Source organism: Crotalus tigris, unplaced genomic scaffold, assembly GCF_016545835.1.
Source record: "Crotalus tigris isolate CLP2741 ecotype Arizona unplaced genomic scaffold, ASM1654583v1 scf7180000017573.2180621, whole genome shotgun sequence".
Classification (NCBI taxonomy): domain Eukaryota; kingdom Metazoa; phylum Chordata; class Lepidosauria; order Squamata; family Viperidae; genus Crotalus; species Crotalus tigris.
The window spans coordinates 1692540-1710550 of NW_024096483.1; the positions used below are offsets into that span (position 1 = coordinate 1692540).

Below are 18011 nucleotides of genomic sequence, written 5' to 3' on the forward strand. Positions count from 1 at the left end.
GAATGAAATGAGTAAAATCATATGCAAAATTGAATCTCTCAAAGGATTTAAAGCTGCCATTAATAATCAATTAGGTTTTGTTCCCTTACTGGACCCAGTGTTCCAACTGAACATCTTCCCTGCTATCTTCAAATCTGAATTATTTTATAGCATCAGTTTCTTGTGCGAACCTGAATCAAATCTTACGTTTGTCTATTAATAGCCAAATATATTAAGCAGCTTTAAAAACTGAAAATAACGATCCTTATTTACTATGCTTGCTTCCTAAAACAGTGTCTCTCAACCTTGGCAACTTTAAAATGTGCTGGCTGAAGAATTCTGAAGAATCAGAATTTTAAAGTTGCCAAGATTGAGAAACAATGCCCTAAAATGTGGCAAGATTTAAGAGGGGTTACATGCTTACAGCCCAAAGAAGAGGATATTTTAAAAAGTTGTCATTGTATAAACCAGACATGTCAAACACAAGGCCCAGGGGACCAGATGCGGCCCGCAAAGTGGTTTCATGTGGCCTGTGAAGCCATCCTGGAAACAGTGAGGGAACGGCCCCTGCTGCCTTGGCCCTGGCCCTAGCTGCGTTTCTTGCCTGTTTTTCTCCCTCTCTCATCTCAAATATTTTCCCACCACTCTGTACTAAGGAAGGAAGGAAGGAAGGAAGGAAGGAAGGAAGGAAGGAAGGAAGGAAGGAAGGAAGGAAGGAAGGAAGGAAGGAAGGAAGGAAGGAGAGGGAAGGTCTGAGGGAAGTCCTGCCTTAGTCCAGTCCTGCTGCCCTTTTATCATCCCCTTGCCCCCTCCTCCTGGCCTATCCTGGGGTCTCCCATCCTATTGCTAAGGAAGCTTTGGATGCAAAGCCGGTCTCCTCCCATGGAGAGGGAATGGGCCTCCCTCTGACTTCGCCCTCCTACCCATCATGAGTAACCTGACTAAGGAGACCAAGCACAGCAGCAGCAGCCTTGAGGAGGAGGTAAGTGCTGCTGGGTGCCCCCTTGGGGAAGTGGGGCTGGGCTTGGTGTTGTACGTGCTCAAGGACCAGGCTGGGAATTTGACCTCTGGGCAGCCTGCGCCACCATCCAACCCCCCCCCACATGGCCTGAGAGGAACGGTGAGGCTCCTCCAATGGACCATGCCTTAGCACTTACCCTGGTCCCACCCCCTTCTGCCAGAGACCCTCAGATCTGTCCCACTCCTTCCCAGGCCCCCACAGGCCCCCTTGACACGAACGATGTAGAGCTGGCCATGCCCACCCAATAGGCCACACCCACTCCATGCCCACCCAATAGGCCACACCCACTCCACGCCCATCCAGTAGGCTGCACCCACCCTGGCCACACTCATCCGGTCCCCCGAAGGCAACCACAATGCTGATGCGGCCCTCAATGAAATTGAGTTTGACACCCCTGGTATAAACCATACCTTTGTCTTTCATTACTCATTGCATTTTCCTATCTTAAACAATCTCTTTCTGAAAACTCACTGTACAAAAGAAAGTAAAGTGAGGATTGAGAAAAGCAATATGTACCACTGAATTACTACTGGACCCAGACAACACATTGTCTATTAAGTACGTGATTGTAAAACCAGAAAATTGATAAAATATTTATAAAAAAAGAAAAGAAAAGCAATGTGTAGGTGAGCTAATGTATCTCTTACTTAAATTACAGGTAATCCTCAACCTACAGCCATTCATTTAACTACCATTCAAAGTTATAACAACCCTGAAAAAAACTGATTTACAAACATTCCTCGTACTTTCAACTGTAGCAGCGTCTCCACAGTCACGTGATCAAAAGTTGGGTGTTTGGTAAACACCACATTATTTACCATGGTTGCAGTGTCCTGGGATCATGTGACCTCCATTTGTGACCTTTCCTGCCAGCTGCCGACAAACAAAGCCAACAGGGGAAGTTGGATTTGCTTAACAACCATGTGATTCACTTAATAATGATTCACTGAAAAATTATTGCAAAAAAGTTTGTACAATCAGGCCTGGCCATTCAACAAACGCTTTCCTTAACAACGGAAATTTTCATCCCAATTGTGGTCATAAGTCAGGCACTACCTGTATATCATAGTTCTCAAGACAGGAAGAACAAAGATGGCTTCTTTTGTCCATAGCTTATTCACCAGTGCTCACATCATATTCTTTCATATGTGCAGAGATGGGATTCAGTCAGTTTGCACCAGTTCGGTAGAACTGGTAGCTAATTTTTTGTTGTCCAGGCCCAGAATGGACTTTCAGAAGTGGCATCCATACAGAGAACTGATTGTTCACATATTTGAATCCCACCATGTGTATATGTCTTGTACTATGTGCGGCCTATTCAGTCACCCATTCAAAGTGTGGCCTATTCACAGCCACACTTTGGTGCAGCAACCAAACAGGACAAGTACTGGACTGCAGAAAAGTAGCTAGGGCTGCAGAAAAAACAGTTGCAACCAGCCTGCCTTCCCTTGAGGACCTGTATGTTACATGGGTCAGAAAGAGGGCTGAGAAAACATCTATAGGCCCCTCACATCCTGGACATAAATTGTTTCAATTGCTCCCCTCAGGACGCCACTATAACACATTGCATGCCAAAACAACTAGACACAAAGACAGTGTTTTCCCTCATGCCATCACTCTGTTGAACACCTAATTCGCACAGCACTGTCTTATGTTGAAGGATACAGGTAGTCGTCGACATACAATTGTTCATTTAGCGACCATTCAGAGTTACAATGGCACTGGAAAAAGTGGCCTATTTTTCACACAACCTTTGTATCAGCTCTATAATCGTGTGATCAAAATTCAGACGCTTGACAATTGGTTCATACTTATGACCGTTGCTGTGTCCCAAGATCATGTGAACACCTTTTGCAACCTTTTGCCAGGCAAAATCAATGAGGAAGCCAGATTCACTTCACAACTGTGTTACTAACTTAATCAATTGTAGTGATTCACTTAACAAATGTGGCAAGAAAGGTTGTAAAATGGGGCAAAACTCACTTAACAAATAGCAACCAAAATGTTGGGCTCAACTGTGGTCGAGGCCTACCTGGATACAGGCATCTTATGGTTATATATTGTTGTTTGTATGTACACTGAGAGTTTATGCAATGGAATAAATTCCTTGTGGTCCAATCACACTCGACCAATAAAGAATATTCTAATGTTCTATTCAGAAAATCTTATTTAAAAGTGAGCATGATTTAGCACAATGAATAAGCTCAGTTTTGCTCAGGATTAGATTGCGCTATATTAGGAAAAAAGATAATTTTTCTTTCAAATAAGAATAAGAACGCCCATCACTCTTTTCATGCTGAACAAGGGTTCTGACTAGAACAATGGTTCTCAACCTGTGGGTCGCAACCCCATTTGGGGTCGAACAACCATTTCATGGGGGTCGCCAAACAACACAGTCCACCATTTTTTCCCCCTTTTCCTTAGCTGTGCTACTCCCTTTTATTCTATTGGCTTTTGAAAGCCAATAGAATGGATTCTCTTGAATAGAGTCTAATTATATTGGCTTTCAAAAGCCAATAGGAGTTGTCCAGGCTGTCTCTGCCCTGCTGAGCCCGCCCAAAGTCCCATTCTGCAAACGGTGCTGCAAGTTGTCTGCAGCGAAGGTGAGCTGTCTGGAAGTTTCCACCTCTCCCTGCTGAGCAACTACTAAAAATGTAAGTAAAAGAGGGCCGGGGTGGGAGGTGGGAGGCCGGCGGGTGCAGGGAGGGTTGCTGGTGCGCGTGGGGCCCGGCGGGTGCCTTACCTCCCTTGGGCTGGGCTACCTGGTGGCCCAGCCGGTGGTCGGCCTGTGCCGTCTCTGCCACTTGCCAACTGCGCCTCGGCCGGCGCAGGGGGCGGCACCTCGCATGCGCAGCGCTCCCAGGCAGGGAAAGTCCTCGACTTACGACTGGTTGGGTAGTCCTCGACTTACGACCGGTTGGGTAGTCCTTGACTTACGACCGGTTGGGGGTTGCGGCATTAAAAAGGTTGAGAACCACTGGACTAGAAAATGTTTTTCATGTCAAAAGAAAAAGAGGGCTAAAGAGATCGTGGAAGGAAAGAAAGACACTGATGCAACCAGTCTCGACATGATCCTCACTCCTGCCCAGCAAGTCTGCCTGCCTCAACTTCTTTGCAAAGTCTGCTGCACATTATCAGATAAACTCTGAAGGGTCATCTGGGGCCATAGAGATTGTGGGCTTTTGATGTGTTACACTGCTGAATAATATTTAGATTGAGAAAAACTGGTGTAGATCATCTGGATATCAGCAAGTTCTGTCTTCTAAAAGCAGAAAGGGAGATAACAACCTATTGTGGGTAACTAAGGCTCAGAATTGATGTTAGAAATCTGATATAGAATGCAGATTATAAATGTCATGCCCGTGCCTTTTTGTGGTCATAATATGTTCTGAAATTATATCTAGAACCAGGTGTAAAAATCTGGATCGGTTGTTTGTACCTTAAATTAATCTCAAGTCCCTCACCTAAAATCAACAAATAACACCTTGGACAGGTATGGAGATGAAATCTGATGTATTCACCTGTTTCAAAAGGGTTTTTTTGCCAGAATTATTGGACTACAAAGCCCAGCCTTCATACTGATAGAGAGATGGCACCAACAATGTTAAAATCGTGCCTCTTCCCATCAAAATGCATTTGAGGTACACTAGCTTAATGAAGGTTGTTCTTTAAAATGAAACCAGGAAGACTTTGTATCATTATTTCTAGTTCCTTTTCTTCTTTCCTATTTGATACATGGACCACACTACCTATTCATTCTCATGGAGAGATATTATAGATGGGTGGGAGAGGTGATAAATAGGCCATACCAAGATTTGCAACCCATTGCTATTTTCTTGTGAAAACTGTGTTCCTATTGCCCAAGGCTATTATCTGAGCAGCTATATTTTTGCAAGTGAAAAGATGACAGACTGGGCTGGGCTGAGGTATATAGGGACAAAAGCCATTTGCTCAGAACAGTTTTTCCACATGTCCTGCAAATGGTTTGGACTACAGCTGTCATCATCCCCAATCCAAAGTGATTTTGGTAAATATGACTTATAGTCAGTGGTGGAATTCAAATATGTGAACAACCGGTTCTCTGTATAAATGCTACTTCCGAAAGTCCATTCTATGCCTGGGTAACAAAAAGTTAGCTACTAGTTCTGACAAAGTGGTGCAAACCAGCTGAATCCCACCACTGCTTATAGTACACGCTGGAGGAAACTAGTCCAACAATATATTTATTGTTATTAACTGTGTTTTATTAGTTGGTGTTTAAAGTGAACAAATGCTTGCTTTGAATTGTTATAGAGAAGTCCTATTTGTCTCATTCACACAAAATATTCAGGGCTGAATCTGCTTTCTAATTTGCTTGGCTTTGGTTTTCACACTACACTGTTCACAATGTATCCAGAAGAGATGGGTCTGTGGAACTCACTGAGACATGCACAAAGGAACTGTCAGAAGTAAGTCTTCATCTTGGTTCATTCAAGCCGGGGATAAATAAGCAACATGGCGACTGCTTTGGGAAGAAGGTTACAGTTTATTGAAGAAGCCCTTGCAGGAAAGAGCAGAGGAGAGGAAAGAGGAGTTGAGCACATGGGCAGTAGGTTTTTATACCCTCTAGCCTTGTTTGGAATAGTTTCCTGTTCCTGTGGCATGAATCTTGAGACTATTTCTGAGTGTCTTTCTAGGCCTTGTTATTTGTGGTTTAATCCTATTATCATATCCTGCTTCCCAGGTGATGGGGCTAATGACTCCTAGAGTTTGGGTGGGGCATGCAGATTTTAATTTTGTCTTCTTGAGTGCTCTGGCTTCAACTTTCTGATGGTTTTACATCTGCATTTGTATGGGGCTAGTTCTTGCTTGGGGCAGAGAGATAGATTTGGGGCCAGGTTTGGTTTTAAAAAGTCCTTTGGAGGAAAAATATATTTTCTGCCCTTTTAATGTTTCCTTCTCTGGGCTAACTTCCCCCAGAACCAAAGTAAAAACTATCCCAACTTTTTAGAGAGTGCAGGTGCAACCAAAGCACTTAGTTTAATAAGGGGTTGGATAAAGTTAGTAACTGAGCTAAAATTAGCCAACCTCGTTTTAGCTTAGCATGTTACAGAAAACCATATTGAATCAATGTTCTATTAATTCTGTTCAACCATAACCAGAAAGTTGGGTTAACTTTTTAAGCCATGGTTAAAGTGAACACTTTATGAGAACAGAGCCAGTGAACTCAGTGGTGCTGAATGCCAAGGAAATAGTTGAAGGATTATGATCTCAGGCACTAAAGAAAAAGGGAAATAGCTAAAATAATGACCCAGCCATTTTCTCTTGCAACCTGGAAGCTCTGTTTATTTTTTTTCTCTCCCTACATTCCTTCCATCTTTTCTGGACATGCTCCCAAGGAAAAGTAAATAGTGCCATCTACTGGTGACATGTCACAATAGCCACATTTTGATATTATTTTGCAACAAAGACAAGAAACAAAACATGGGATAAGTCCTGACTGACTTTTTCTTCATACATCATCCTATGAAATTATATTCAACCTTGTTGGGGTCATTCAACAGGGATGACCAATGAAGAGTTCAATATAGATCATCATACAGTCCATAGTCCAGTGATGGCGAACCTTTTAGAGACCGAGTGCCCAAACTGCAATCCAAAACCCACTTATTTATTGCCAAGTGCCAGGTGGACATGGCCCACTGGGTGGCATGCTGTGGTGGTCATGGTAGATTGGGTGAGTGTAGCCAAGGTGGGTGTGGTCACATCAATATTGCTCATGGGGAGGGATGCCTGTGGTGGGTGGGCAGGGTTGGGGGAGATCCAGGGGGTCTCTGGCAGGTGGGGCAGTAGGCAGGAGGCTTGTCCTGCGGGGTGAGATGAGGCAGGGCAAGGGTGCCATTGCCATGGGTCAAGGCAAGGGCTGGGGCGGCTGCTGCCTGACACCATTGGCCCCCGCACACAGAGGCCAGCGAGCTCATGGGGGCTGATGGTGTCTGTCAGCAGCCACAGCCTGCCAGCCCCTCGACCGGCATATTCTGGGGCTCCGCAGCCCACCACCAACAGTTCAAAGAAGCTGCCTCTGAGCTGGATGGCCGGCTGACAGCTGAGGAGGCGATGCAGTGGGTTGTGCCCAGGAAAAGGAGAGCATGCAAGGCCAGGAGGGACAGGACCGGGGGGGGGAGGGAGGGAAATCAGCTGTGCCGGGATGCATCCGGCCATGTGGGACCTCGGCGAGTTAGCAGCTGGCTGGTTGAAAAGGGACATTTGCCATCTCCAGGGCATGGTACGCGTGACCACAAAGAGGGCTCTGAGTGCCACCTATGTGCCATAGGTTTGCCACCACTGCCGTAGTCCAACTTTGGAATCTGTTACTACCATCTGAGATAGGGTTACTGTATCAGGGCTGCAAAAACCTGGATGACCGCTAGTCCATCTACTTGTCATCTGGATTTCTGCCATTCAGGTAGGGTAGCTCTAGCCTGAAGGGAAGTGATTTACATGGCATTAAAAGAGGGGTAATCAATTTGTAGGCCTTTTTTGAAAATCAGGAAGGAACAATGTGATAGAGTAATCATGGATTCAGGTGGACTTTTAATGTTCACCTACAGCAGGGGTAGGCATGCAAATCTCACTTAACAAATATCTCACTTAGCAACACAAATTTTGGGCTCAATTATGGTCGCAAGTCGAGGATTGCTTGTATATTGTAGGTCAGGGGTAGGCAACCTTGGCTCTTTTATGACTCGTGGACTTCAACTCCCAGAATTCCTGAACCAGCATGGAATTCTGGGAGTTGAAGTCCACGAGTCATAAAAAAGCCAAGGTTGCCTACCCCTGACCTAGGGAAAATTAGGCCTGTAGGCTAGACTAGGAAGTGAAAAAAACCCATCCCAGAAGAAGGCAAAGGCCAACAGTGAAGTAAAAAAAACCTGCATGGTCGCATCTGTGCAGTCCCCAGGAGTCACTCTTTTTTACTGTATGACCGACCGGTAGGCATATTGAGTTCACTCTTGCTTTGGACCACTAAAGCTGTCCTAGCTTAAAGGGAAGCCTTAAGGAAACCCATCAATACTAAAATGTCATCCCACCAAAGAATACAATATAATGGTATGCTGTTTTCCACAGAAGTGGATGGATTTAATGTAAATATTGTAATGATGTCACCATGAAATGCAATTTCTGAATTAATCATAGGGCAACTGACATTAAGGTAGTTTCAAGTAATAGCATATATGTGTGTGCACGTGCACCCATGTGCACATAGGCAGACATGCACGCATGCACACACACACACACACACACAGAAAGAGAGAGAGAGAGAGAGAGAGAGAGCACCATGGAACTCCACAGTCCTCAATTTACCCAATACTCAATATAATGCTTTTTCATGCTTGATCTTCCTTCCTTCCTTCCTTCCTTCCTTCCTTCCTTCCTTCCTTCCTTCCTTCCTTCCTTCCTTCCTTCCTTCCTTCCTTCCTTGCATTATCTTTCTTCTGGATGAATCGGGGGGGAGGGGTACACTAGCTCAGAATTTTGACATGTTCTTTATTTTTCCAGCATATTATGAATTATTTTCCAATGAAAGCTCACCAGCTGCCAACATTTTAAAACAATTGTTTTTGCTGCAGAGTACTGAAATCAGCTACAGCCTTTCCTGGAACTGGAAATTTTCTTTGACTTAAAAAATGATATCAAGAGCTGGTGGACTCTTTGAAAACATCCATTATATGAATCCTGCACTGAATGAGATATTAAGAAGGAACATTTCAAGTTTGTGTATTTATTAATCAAATATATATATATAGCCATTCTTCTAACAAAAATGGACTTGGAGCAGCATACAATAATCAAGTTTCTGTGGGTCATCTAACTTACAACTCTTGATTCTCTATCACGGTGATACATTTAATACAAACATAGCAGATGAATAAATAGTAAACTAGAGACAAAATTAACTAGACCAGGGGTGAAAATATGGTGATGGCAGGCACTAATAATGTTTCTATATCCGCTTTCTATGGTATCAACCAAGCTCCTAGTCTAAAATTAAAATAATAGAATAAAATAAAATAAAATAAGCTGGCATTTTGTGAAACAAAACCAAACAGGTGTTGACATCGTGTTTATTTACAAGTCTTTCTTAGAATAAAATAGTAAACTAGAGACAAAATTAACTAAACTAGGGGTGAAAATATGGTGATGGCAGGCACTAATAATGTTTCTATACCCGCTTTCTATGGTATCAACCAAGCTCCTAGTCTAAAATTAAAATAATAAAATAAAATAAAATTTATTTATTTATTTATGAGACTTATATACCGCTTTAAGTGCAAGCACTCTCTAAGCGGTGTACACCAGTAAGCAATGTATATATATATTTAATTGCCCCCAACAATCTGGGTCCTCATTTTACCTACCTCGGAAGGATGGAAGGCTGAGTCAACCTTGAGCCGGTGAGATTTGAACCGCTGACCTGCTGAACACAGTCAGCTAAAGTGGCCTGCAGTACTGCACTCTAACTGCTGCGCCACCTCGGCTCTTATAAATAAATAAAATAATAAAATAAAATAATAATAAAATAAAATAAAATAAGCTGGCATTTTGTGAAACAAAACCAAACAGGTGTTGACATCGTGTTTACTTACTTACAAGTCTTTCTTAGAAATAAAAATGGGTGGGTGGCTGCAGCCCAGGGCTTTGTTTGGATATGGGCCCACTTCCCTGCCACAAAACTAAAGGTATAATTACAGATGATTGTTTCACTTTGCCATCTGGTGAATAGACGTTACTCCCTAGCCAGGCAACCATGGCAGAAATTCAATGTCCAGAAATGGCCCTGCTCTCTAAAGACCAGAAGGGCTTCCCATCGGAAAAAGCTGTCTTAGGTCAAGCCTGTTTCAGAACTGAACTGTGTGTAGATATGAATAGGAGTGAGCAAGCTGAGTGAGGAAAAAGAATGCACTGTACTCCTTACAAAGAGAGACATCAAGACAAAGAATGCAATGTAATTTTGAAATGACTAAGAAGCAAAGGCAAATGCTGATAGATAAGGTGCTCCTAGCCTTTAACACATAGATATCACTAGGCGGCACTAGATCTAAGCCTAAGGCAGAAATCCAAAGCCTCATTAATTGAGAGTAACTACCTGGGAGTTCCGTCTTCACCTTCAGCATTCCATTAATCCCTGCCACTGACTGGATTCACACTTCACATTATGCAAGAATGTGATTTAACTGTTTTCAGTTAGGGCATTGTAGGAATTCACCCATTGTAGCTTATAAACAATGACTTAGATCTTGCACAAGGTAATAATGTAGCACTTTCATTGCTTCACCTGAGTTGGATGAAAAAGAGCAGGTTATTGCATGTTTTCTTATATGAGTAGTGATAAAAATAACAAAGAAATAGAGCAGGATGCCATTCATGTATTGATTAATGCAGTGATGGCGAACCTTTTAGAGACCAAGTGCCCAAAAATCGCCTCGCCCCTGCCCCGCTCCTGCCTCTCCTGCTTGTAGGGCCACCCACCACCTCCACGGCCCACCACAGCAGATTGCCCAGGCAGCTCAGTGTTGTGGCAGCCATGCCCTCTGTCCGCACCTTGCAGCATCTGTACACGATGGGGCATGAGGGCGGAGTTTTGTCCCCGCTGCTCAGCTGCCATGTCCTTGGCTGCGCTGCTCCGCACAGGCTGCGCCCAGGGCGACTCTTCTCTGGGGGAGCTGCTGGTGAGGAGGGGGCCATGGGGGTGGTGGGGCTGGGGCAATGGCGTGCATGCTCATAGAGAGGTCTCTGAGTGCCGCCTCTGGCACCCGTGCCATAGGTTCGCCACCACTGGATTAATGGGTGTTTCTTCTCGCTGGTTGTTCATAGTAAACATAGTGCCATCTTCTATTCTGACATCATCCTTCCAGGGAACTATGGCAATGTCTTTAAAAGAGATTGGGTCTCCCAAATAGAGACATCTTTTTTGACACTATTGGAGAGGCACTAGACCACTGAGTTTTTCTTAGCCATGAGGAATGGGGTAGTTAGCTCCAACTGGAAGCTCAGAACAATTTTCTATGACTATCATTAAAAGTGTGACATGGCATGAGTCAGCCCTATCATATGCTGGCCTAACATCCTGACCCATCTACTCAACATTAGCCTAGGGATTAATCTCATCCATTCCGCAGATGAACAAGGCACCTTATAAAACCTGGAGAGAGACGGACAGAAACGATGGGAGTTTGGTTTGCTGTCTTTTCCTGAAAGTTTCATAAGTAGAAGGCAAGAGCTCTTCCTAAAAATTAATATTGAGCTAGTCTTTCTAACTTCCAAATCAAGCCAAAAAAGCAAGAGGAAGATGCCCACTGGACTTTGGTTCAAGTGGTAAGCTTCACTAAAAGACCAGGAGAGTTAACAAAAGCTTTTGTCATCAAAGTGCACTTGGAGGATGACTAAAGGGGCTACAAATGCTTCCAATGAACAAGACCCCGGGGTCCTCAAAGCTAACCATATCAGTTGCTGTCGTGTGCTCTTCCTCTGATTGTCTGACCTTTCCCCCTTCAATGTTGTCCCTTCCCTTCCTCCTTCTATAAGGACTGAAAGTGATTGGGTACCTCTTGTTATTTTCCCTGTCTTTCCGCATTGGGGTAAAGGAACTTGGATAATGTGCTAATTGTACTCGATGATATATATATGCCGTGACACTAATTGTTTCCAGTACAAGGGGTCAATAGATTGTAAATGGCCAGCTGGAAGAAGAAGGACACTTCTAAAGAAGGGGAAGTCACTTCTGTTAATTAAGCAGAATTGAATAGATGGACACTTCCATAGCAGATAGGATTAGAAATTATCTGTAATGGATAACCATCCAAGGCTGGGCTGGAAGGGATAAGGTGGGGAGTTGCACTGAACACACAGAGATGCAAGGCTTTTTTCCATAAAGGAGAGAGTTGAAATCTCACATTCCACTTATTTTCTTTTTGGTCACCAAAGGGCAAAAGTGTACTTATGAGCACAATTTGCTTAAGGGTACTTGTAAATTTTTTTAGATCAATACATACTTTAAATTTCAAATATCAACACATCTATTGTACTCAAATCTAATCTTTACAGAATTTTGACTTTTTGTTGCAATGTATAATGAATGCAAATGTTGCTGCTTTTGTCTATTTATTATAAGAAATAAAGACCCAACCATGATTTAAGGTTAAGATGAACCAGTTATTGAAGCATATTCCATAAAACATGTTAGCCCAAGGTATGAATACAATCTCAGTTTCATCTGGCTCTCAATTTTTCCAATTCCTGCTATAGGCCAACTGACAATTTGCTCGACAAAAGGAATATTTACAATTCATCTTAAAATCCCACTGTTATCTGTAGGGAATTGAACACATCTCTAGGAGATGATTCAGGATTAATTCCCTCATCAATTTTTCTGGTTGGTTTGCTTTGTTTTTAGCCTGGTCTGATTTTTAACATATAGTCCAATTCTTAATGAAAATTGCGAGTCTGGGTTCCTGCTTGTTATACCTACATATATTGACTGCATGCAAATATCAGACAATGCCATGCTTTATTTAAGAATGGCTTAATGAAATACAACAATGGCTAGTTCACAGAACAAACCACAAGAGCAGGGTTATTTGGCAAATTGTACAGTGTGTGTTTCCAGTCATTATCTGATTTCACAGATCTGATTTCCTTGGATCCAGTACATACTGTGATATTGGAAGAGTTTGCATTATTATTGCTGCAGCACAAAAAGTAGGTAAGCAGAGATTATACTGGACAATGAGAAATAGATTGGCACAAAGTTTTACCTCATAAGGATGGTATTCCCATGGCATAATCTGCTAGGACCCCAAGCCGGAAAAGCAAAAGCAACTGTTCTCTTATTCTCAGCCTTTAGTTTTAACTCTTCCAACCAGCAGCAGATTGCAAAGAAAGCACTGAATGACTCTCAACCATAGAAATGAGCAGAAGGTTAAGTAAAATTAAATCAATGCTGCATGTGATCTTAGGTTAGGGCAACCCCTTGACCCAAGGAACTGTTTATTAAGAACTTACATGCTTGGAATCTGCTGTAGATATTGAATACCGTACAAACTGCTGGAAATGATCTATATCTATGCTGTAGCTATCTAAAAAACTAAATGCTCCAAATTTGTGCTTGTTGAAAAAAACCTATATGTGATCAAGAACTCATGCAGCACAGAGACAAATGTTATTATTTTAGGTCTATAAATTACTGTACATTGTGATGAAAGGCACAGATATAATAGCTGATAAAGAAATGCTGGCTTCTGATGTTTCCTGCACTAAAGGCAACCATATTCCATTTGGCATGCACGTATTCAAAAAAGGACACTTTGTTGTTTGTATAGTCCAGAGTATACACAGCTCTGGGTTTATAACTGTGAAAGGGAGCTTTAATAGAGTTCCTTAAGCAGTACCTCTTTGTTCCTAGGTGATACAAAAAGTCCAGGAATGAAAATGCCTGGGGTTTAGGGATAAAAAAGCAATCACATCCATATACCCTAAATCTGTTAGTACTCAACATAACAGTAATGTGGCATTAGTTGGAAAGAGAGAATCTTGTATCCCTAGCAACAAACAGAAGGGAGTTTGTGGAAAGCAAATAGATTCAGAGCCTCTGTAATAGATGCACCTTCTTTGTGCAATAAATCACCTCTGGAAAGATTCTTAATTCATCCCTGTTCAGGGTCTGCAGCAATTTCAGAACTGATTTTTCAAAGATCCAGTAATAGCTGAAGGTGCTCCCTTAAGCACGCTTGCTGTATGGAGTGAAATTCCAAGGAATTTTCAGTGGAATAAAGATCCTGAGTCATTGGACTGAAAATATGCCCAACAAGGACTTTTAATGAAACGTCCTGCTTTGAAATCTGTTAGTTTCAACCTTGTTCTATGTGTATCAACTCAAGAAACAAATGTGATTGAGTTTAATTGGTTTTCTTTCTTGGGGAGTTTTGGACTGCAATATTCTATGGAGTAGCTTGTAAACTAGAACTCAAAAGAAGATTGAACTGGTTGGATTGAAACAAGTAAGCAAATCCTAGTTTGTTAAAGGGCAATTGGTGAATTCCCACAATATTCTGTGACCTAATAAATATATTGTGGATTAAAGTGATGGCCGAATTCACACAGCTTGCTAAAACTCAAGCTACAAGATCTCATTGTAGACTGGACTAACACATTTTGCAAACCCAGAATATGAATCCTGGATGAGAAAGCATAGAAAGAAAGAGATCAGGAATCTTTGCACTGCAAAGTTGAGTGGTCCTGGGGGGGGGGGGGGAAGGCTTCTGAGACCATTGCCCTTTCACAATCACAGTAAACTATGGTTTGCTTAATTATATCCTGCTGAATAAGTCGAAATATGCTCAGTGTAGCTGTTATGCTTATACGTAGACCAGATCAAAGCATAGGTTCACCACAGCATACAAACCAACATGGAGCTTGCTTGGTTCTGCCTTAGCCTCTAGTCTAGTCACTGCATCTTGAAAACTGTAGTTTTATTTCTGACTCAAGGGGAAGAGCCAAGAGCTTAGTTTCATTCTGTTTTACCTGTTTGGCTTTTCTGATCTCTGCCCGCATAGCCCAATTGGGGGAGCCTGGGGTGCTGGAATTAAAGCGGTTGCTTTGTTGATTGGCTAATTGGTTGGTGAGTCGGTTCTTCCTTCCACCCCGCTGCGACTTGGGCTGCTAGTAAGACAATGCTGACTTTTGAACCTCTAACCACTAAACAAACAGACCTTGCGCTCTGTTCCACAATCCAAATATGCATTATTGACCTCCGTTCCCTAGCAACGGAGGAATCTGGGGTTTCCTCCATTGTCTGCCTGGCAGCCGGGGTTCGGGTGTGGAGAGGGCTCTCAGTGCTGCTGGGCAAGATGGATCTTTCTGGGAAAGCATGCCCACTGCTGGACTGCTTGCCCTCCGCGTCCTTCCAGCTATTAGTTTATGGTTAATCGCTTCTTAAAGAGGAACCGGGCTCCAGGCTGCCCGGAGGGATGAGGGTGGGGAGGAGGAGATGGAATGTTTGTCGATTGTTTCTTACTGAGTCGTCCTGGATTCCGTGGATTGGCCTTCCCTCCATAAGGAAGAGGTGAGACTCGTTGGAGGGCAGTTAGGTTATCGGGTGGAGCAAGTTCAGCTCGCTGGTTAGCGAGCAAGCGCACCAGGTCTCTCCATCAGGTGCACTAAAAGAGAGAATGCCCACAGTTGTGAGCCCTTTGGCCCCTTCGAATAAAAACATGATCTAAACCAAGGGTAGGCAACCTTGGCTCTTTTATGACTCGTGGACTTCAACTCCCAGAATTCCTGAGCCAGCATAGCTAGCTCAGGAATTCTGGGAGTTGAAGTCCACGAGTCATAAAAGAGCCAAGGTTGCCTACCCCTGATCTAAACCTACTTAAAAAATAATGCCGTGACCTGTACCCCAATTGTTGTATTACTAAGAGAAACAACTTCTCCAGCGGTGTTTTTCCTTTCCAAACTGCCCTTCTCCCCCACCCCACCCCAGAGATCTCTTTGCAATATTGTAATATCACAAAGCTATCTTTGAATGCATTCCATGTGTGGCACATCTGGACAACATTCATGTAAGGAGATGTTGATGAATACAAGTTTGCACAACCTGACTGTACAAATTTATCTGCTGTCGGTCAAAATAACTGGGCATCATCCACTAGTGGTAGATAAAAGAGGGTCAAGGGCCAAGGGTCATATATTTGCTGCCTAAAAAAAGCAGGTTAAGCCCAAATAATGAAGATATGGGCAGATCCCTGTCACTTTTTTCTTGGATCAGCTGGATCAGTTGATGGAGAAGCAGTTCAACTTTTCTGAATTTCAAAATTCTGCTTGGGGAAAAAAAAAAGTAGACTGGACTTCAATTCCTAGTTTAGCCCTAGAATGGCCAATGTTACCATTCAGAAGAAGCAGTTCTTTATTCAGGCATCACAGTACAGATAGTCCTTGATTTACGACCACAATTGAGCCCAAAATTTCTATTGCTAAGTGAGACATTTGTTAAGTGAGTTTTGCCCCATTTCACAACCTTTTTTGCCACAGTTGTTAAGTGAATCACTGCAGTTGATAAGTTAGTAACCTAGTTGTTAAATGAATCTGGCTTCCCCATTGACTTTGCTTGTCAGATGATCTCAAAAGGTGATCACATTACCTTGGGACACGGCAATAGTTATAAATAGTCACATGTCATAAATAGACTTTGGGACACAGCAATAGTCACATTTTTCACTGTACTTTGAACAGTCACTTAGCGAACTGTTGTAAGTCAGGGACTACTTGTATTACATCTTTAATCAGGCTGCAGATCTGTGGGTAGCAAAAATTCATATGATCAGGATACAGAAGATGCTCTGGACTTTTGTAGCCTACCTCTTTAACACATTATGTTCCTCTTTCTTTTCTTTCTTTCTTTCTTTCTTTCTTTCTTTCTTTCTTTCTTTCTTTCTTTCTTTCTTTCTTTCTTTCTTCTTTTTCTTTAATTTCTTTCTTTAATTTCTCTTTCTTTTTTTCTTTCTTTCTTTCTTTCTTTCTTTCTTTCTTTCTTTCTTTCTTTCTTTCTTTCTTTCTTTCTTTCTTTCTTTCTTTCTTTCTTCTTTCTTTCTTTCCAGAAAAGACTTGCAGCATATTCTGCCTCAGCTACTTTTGGAATACTCTATGCAGGCACAGAAACCCCTTTGACACGAGGCTCTTCCCAATCTCCTCACCAGAAGCTGAGACCACAGGGCTTCAAGACTTTGCTCAGATAAAGGTGCTGCTACCTTGAATCTTTATTGAAGGAAAATGTCCCTTCCATGTTTTTCACAACCGTAATTCAATGTAGCATTTGAGTAAATATCTCTCTGGTGAAAGGAGGATTAGGCTTCCTTCATGCAAAGATATAAATAATCAGAAAATGCAATTCTATTAGAGGAAGATCTATCAGCATTTAAATCTTGAGACAATTAATTAACAATATGAATTTTTAAAACAGTCAGGATATATCTCTCTTAAAAAATCCAGTAATAAATAGATTTATTAGCTAGTCGTCTGTCTGACTTTCTCCCCTGAAAATGTTAATTCTGAGCTAATGAAAGGACTCTACAATTTCGTATTATTTCAGTCACTACCCTTATTGCTGTTGTTAGAAAATATTTATTCAAATAAAAACATTCTCATTTTGTGTCTAACGGTTTTGATTATGACAGTGTATGCATTGATTTGCTTGTGCGTTTTTAATATTACCTTATTCTCCATCATACTTCAGGATTCCTGTTTTTCTTCAAAGATTATAGCTATGACTACTGATGAAAATAATAAACTCTTTCAGGAATACCAACATAATAAAGTTAGGTTACTGTCCAAGAGAGAAAATCCCTATTTGATTAGCGGTAATATTTTTAAACTGCATGATTTGGATACAGTCTGAGGGATGTCAAGTATCTGAATCCACTTTAGATGGAGAAAGTAGCAGTGTGATTTTAATTCTGAATAGCCAGATTTCCTTGAATGAATGTTCACAGAATCATGCTGTTGATGTGTTCAAAAGAAAAAGGAAGCAAGTATGGATGTTTACACACTTAAACTCATTTCCAATTGTTTAAACAGCTGGAATTTGGGGGTCTCACTAGAAAGAATTTAACCAAGAGAAGTTAGATGGTTCCTCACAACATCTAAATCTCAGACTTGTGAGGAAGAGGTTTTGCAATAAACTGATACCTTAAAGCTAGAAATGATTTCCACTGAAATCATTGAAGCTGGTTTCTATTTGGGATGTAGACAGGTCTTATTCCAAGATCTTAACATATTTTCCTCCTTTCTACCATTCACAACATTTCAAAAAGTATTTCCTTTTTTTCTCCTCCACTGTGGAGCTTTCCTTCTAAGCTCCATCCGTTTTTCTCTAAAGCAGATTTCCAATATGGGAAGTCTTTCTCAGTTCTTAAGGCTGTTTTCTGAAAGTTGTTCGAACTTTCAAAGGGACTAGTATCTAAATACCAATGAGCTATAT

The 18011-nt window shown here is 42.0% G+C and overlaps 1 long non-coding RNA gene across 1 annotated transcript in view; it reads right to left on the reverse strand.

The window, feature by feature from the left end:
* Window positions 1–10321, reverse strand: part of LOC120314088 — a 25689-nt gene extending 15368 nt beyond the window's left edge. The window contains exon 1 of the long non-coding RNA XR_005558338.1: window positions 10128–10321. This is a non-coding gene — a long non-coding RNA (uncharacterized LOC120314088). The remainder of the gene's footprint in view (window positions 1–10127) is intronic.
* Window positions 10322–18011: the final 7690 nt, after the last annotated feature.